Raw genomic sequence first — 5,000 nt, 5'->3', positions numbered from 1 at the left:
CACTCGCAGTCGCAAAAACGTGGGGCAAATATATTACGCGGAAGAGCTATAACAGACCGAGCCCCACTGCATGGGGGGAGTCTTTGTCACTAATGTACACAGATGGAACATTTTGGACTGGAACCAGATTACCCGTACACACGGCGCTGATTAGTAATCAATGCAGAGCCATCAAACTACAGCAAATATACACAACTGTCCGTATACATGCTGAAAGAGTCTGCCCACAATGGGAACCACACGTCAGCCAGACACTCTGATCACGCACCACTCTCTGCTTCTAACAGGCGCACATACAATATGTAAGCACCAGCATGGAACAACATCCAGTGCATCTTCTCCGCCACATTACACAATCCACACTATCACAACCAGACCAGGAGGTCCATGCGGAAAATACAATATCCCAGCCTTTCGACATCCACCATTGCGCAGACCAGGCACCAACACCCACACATGTCCTATACAACGGTGCACCCAACATCACAATAGTACCTCCTGTCACAGCGCACAAACAATGACATGAGTCAAAGACACAGGTCTCACACAAGCATAGAATTGGAGCGCCGCCTCTAATAAGCCAAAGGTGCATCCTGACGTGACAAATCTGATCATGTCACAAGCATTCACTTACTATAATCACTATCAACGAACCTGCCGCCCCCGCCCCCCCCCCCCTACACCTTTCCTTACAACAACGTGTAACCTAACCTAACCTAACCTAACCTATGTTGTACCTTAACCTAACCTATGTTGTACCTTAACCTAACCTATGTTGTACCTTAACCTAACCTATGTTGTACCTTAACCTAACCCATGTTGTACCTTAACCTAACCCATGTTGTACCTTAACCTAACCCATGTTGTACCTTAACCTAACCCATGTTGTGCCTTAACCTAACCCATGTTGTGCCTTAACCTAACCCATGTTGTGCCTTAACGTAACCCATGTTGTGCCTTAACGTAACCCACGTTGTGCCTTAACCTAACCCACGTTGTGCCTTAACGTAACCCACGTTGTGCCTTAACGTAACCCACGTTGTGCCTTAACGTAACCCACGTTGTGCCTTAACGTAACCCACGTTGTGCCTTAACGTAACCCACGTTGTGCCTTAACGTAACCCACGTTGTGCCTTAACGTAACCCACGTTGTGCCTTAACGTAACCCACGTTGTGCCTTAACGTAACCCACGTTGTGCCTTAACGTAACCCACGTTGTGCCTTAACGTAACCCACGTTGTGCCTTAACGTAACCCACGTTGTGCCTTAACCTAACCCACGTTGTGCCCTAACCTAACCCACGTTGTCCCCTAACCTAACCCACGTTGTCCCCTAACCTAACCCACGTTGTCCCCTAACCTAACCCACGTTGTCCCCTAACCTAACCCATGTTGTCCCCTAACCTAACCCATGTTGTCCCCTAACCTAACCCATGTTGTCCCCTAACCTAACCCATGTTGTCCCCTAACCTAACCCATGTTGTCCCCTAACCTAACCCATGTTGTCCCCTAACCTAACCCATGTTGTCCCCTAACCTAACCCATGTTGTGCCCTAACGTAACCCATGTTGTGCCCTAACGTAACCCATGTTGTGCCTTAACGTAACCCACGTTGTGCCTTAACGTAACCCACGTTGTGCCTTAACGTAACCCACGTTGTGCCTTAACGTAACCCACGTTGTGCCTTAACGTAACCCACGTTGTGCCTTAACGTCACCCACGTTGTGCCTTAACGTAACCCACGTTGTGCCTTAACGTAACCCACGTTGTGCCTTAACGTAACCCACGTTGTGCCTTAACGTAACCCACGTTGTCCGCTAACGTAACCCACGTTGTCGCCTAAACCTGCTCTGTAATTGTTATACGACTCGTTCAATTAGTGTAGTGTTGCCCACCCGCAACCCTCGCAATATAGTTCGCTACTCGCACTGCCCGCTCCCCTGTGTATCGCTTCATGTTAAACACCTTGCAAGTCTTGCTGACTTTCCACATGCTCCTGCTGTACACTGTTATGTGGATGGCAGCAGGACGTACATGCCGCCCCCCCCCCACCCCTCCCCACGTCCCCACCTTGCCCCCTGCCTTCGCAAGCTGGTTGGTGAGAAGTTTGCATGTTCAATGCCCTTCGCATGCGACGTACTCAGGCTACGTTGTGGTGCGGCCTGTGTCAACTGTCCGCTGATGTCGTACGCATAAACCACAATCTGTACTGCACATTCGTCCTTATGTACTGAATGATACATCGTGGCACATGTGTGACCGTACAACGACTGCGCCCAAAAACGGCGGACCATACAGTGCAAATATTGTGCACGCAGCTACGTGTCGTCTCCCTATGAGAGCTGGATTGCAGTGTGGTACGCCATAGAGACGTGTGGGAGGAACGGACGCCGTGGATGGCGATCAGCATGAGCTGTGTGTTGATGTATTCGGACCTAGTCGTCTCTCCTCAAACACCGTGATAGCATGGTGCACCGCGTTCCATATCTGCGACATGCTACAGAGGCCGGTTGACAGTCGTTCGAGCAATGGACATCGCATACGTATGGGGGCCACCTTCCACGTATTGTCTAGGCGTGCACATTTTGTTGCGTGTATGTGGGCAGACGTAGTGTGGCGTGACACCTGACACAGGCATGCAATAATCGTTGAAGTTGCTAATGGCGATGGACGCCTACGTTTGCTGGTGAAGTTACGCAAATGAAGAAATGGTAACCCGTTGTGGTGCGGTTGTTCTCGCTAGGGGTGAATCGGTGATGGCGACGATAGGTTGAGGTACTAACCGGTTGTTCCAGCGATACCCACCATGCCGATGAAACTGAACGGCATCTGGGTGTGAAGCGATACGCGGCGGTGGCTGGGTGGGACCGTCCCCGGCCGGTGAGGGGGCGCCTCCCGGCGTGCTGGCCGCGCGGTGCGTGGGCGCACGCGCTACAGCCGGCTGGTGGGGGCGGCCAGTGGCAGGCGCGCCGGCCGACGGACGCGGCAGGCGTCGCAGCTGCGCGCCGGCGCACCCTGCGCGCGGCGCCGTGCGGCCAAAGTAGGTCCTCGCGGGCCCGGTGCGAAGCGCGGTGGACATCTTCAGTGTGCTGGTCCGATTGAGGACTGTGTGCGTTGAGGATGCGCCGCCGCCCGGCGCTCGGCGCCGCGACGCCGTCTGCTGCTCGGTCGCCCCAGCGGTTCTCGCTGGTGGTTTGTATCGCAGCTGTGCGGATGTGTTGGCGCGTGCGCTGTGCTGGGAGAGTTCGCTTCGGCACCCAAGTGGGGCTTTTGTCCTTCTGTGGCGCTGGCGTTGGAGCTGCCGGTCACCGTAGGTGGCGCGTGTTGTCTCCCGCCGGCAATGCCACGACAGCACGCTCCCGGGCCTCTGTCGGCAGCGGCAAGCTCAGTTGGGAGCACGGGTGGTCGCACCGAAAGCGTCTACTCGCCTAACTCCGGGCGATTGCGCCTCTCTCGAACCCGACCAAGTACTTGGGACGGCGCTGCGCGCCGCCGGGACCTGAGAGGGTTTCGAGGTGTATTGTGCAGGGGAGCTCAGCCTCCTCCTGTTTGCAGAATGATTGAGCGGACGCTTGCGTGTTCGCGCGGGCCCCCGGGACACACTCCCGGGCGGCCGGCTGCTCAGCTCTAGTTGACGCAGCTCCCTGGTTGATCCTGCCAGTAGTCATATGCTTGTCTCAAAGATTAAGCCATGCATGTCTCAGTACAAGCCGCATTAAGGTGAAACCGCGAATGGCTCATTAAATCAGTTATGGTTCCTTAGATCGTACCCACATTACTTGGATAACTGTGGTAATTCTAGAGCTAATACATGCAAACAGAGTCCCGACCAGAGATGGAAGGGACGCTTTTATTAGATCAAAACCAATCGGTCGGCTCGTCCGGTCCGTTTGCCTTGGTGACTCTGAATAACTTTGGGCTGATCGCACGGTCCTCGTACCGGCGACGCATCTTTCAAATGTCTGCCTTATCAACTGTCGATGGTAGGTTCTGCGCCTACCATGGTTGTAACGGGTAACGGGGAATCAGGGTTCGATTCCGGAGAGGGAGCCTGAGAAACGGCTACCACATCCAAGGAAGGCAGCAGGCGCGCAAATTACCCACTCCCGGCACGGGGAGGTAGTGACGAAAAATAACGATACGGGACTCATCCGAGGCCCCGTAATCGGAATGAGTACACTTTAAATCCTTTAACGAGTATCTATTGGAGGGCAAGTCTGGTGCCAGCAGCCGCGGTAATTCCAGCTCCAATAGCGTATATTAAAGTTGTTGCGGTTAAAAAGCTCGTAGTTGGATTTGTGTCCCACGCTGTTGGTTCACCGCCCGTCGGTGTTTAACTGGCATGTATCGTGGGACGTCCTGCCGGTGGGGCGAGCCGAAGGCGTGCGACCGCCCCGTGCGTGCTCGTGCGTCCCGAGGCGGACCCCGTTGAAATCCTACCAGGGTGCTCTTTATTGAGTGTCTCGGTGGGCCGGCACGTTTACTTTGAACAAATTAGAGTGCTTAAAGCAGGCAAGCCCGCCTGAATACTGTGTGCATGGAATAATGGAATAGGACCTCGGTTCTATTTTGTTGGTTTTCGGAACCCGAGGTAATGATTAATAGGGACAGGCGGGGGCATTCGTATTGCGACGTTAGAGGTGAAATTCTTGGATCGTCGCAAGACGAACAGAAGCGAAAGCATTTGCCAAGTATGTTTTCATTAATCAAGAACGAAAGTTAGAGGTTCGAAGGCGATCAGATACCGCCCTAGTTCTAACCATAAACGATGCCAGCCAGCGATCCGCCGCAGTTCCTCCGATGACTCGGCGGGCAGCCTCCGGGAAACCAAAGCTTTTGGGTTCCGGGGGAAGTATGGTTGCAAAGCTGAAACTTAAAGGAATTGACGGAAGGGCACCACCAGGAGTGGAGCCTGCGGCTTAATTTGACTCAACACGGGAAACCTCACCAGGCCCGGACACCGGAAGGATTGACAGATTGATAGCTCTTTCTTGATTCGGT

At 53.8% G+C, this 5,000-nt stretch overlaps 1 non-coding gene across 1 annotated transcript in view; it reads left to right on the top strand.

The window, feature by feature from the left end:
- The first annotated feature begins 3,640 nt into the window (after positions 1 to 3,640).
- LOC124774113 overlaps positions 3,641 to 5,000 on the top strand; it is a 1,909-nt gene continuing 549 nt past the window's right edge. The window contains exon 1 of the ribosomal RNA XR_007015106.1: positions 3,641 to 5,000. This exon is cut by the window's right edge and continues 549 nt beyond it. This is a non-coding gene — a ribosomal RNA (small subunit ribosomal RNA).

Source organism: Schistocerca piceifrons, unplaced genomic scaffold (genome assembly GCF_021461385.2).
Source record: "Schistocerca piceifrons isolate TAMUIC-IGC-003096 unplaced genomic scaffold, iqSchPice1.1 HiC_scaffold_961, whole genome shotgun sequence".
NCBI classification, from domain to species: domain Eukaryota; kingdom Metazoa; phylum Arthropoda; class Insecta; order Orthoptera; family Acrididae; genus Schistocerca; species Schistocerca piceifrons.
Note: the sequence above shows the minus strand (reverse complement) of the source record. Positions and strands in the feature narration are given on the sequence as shown.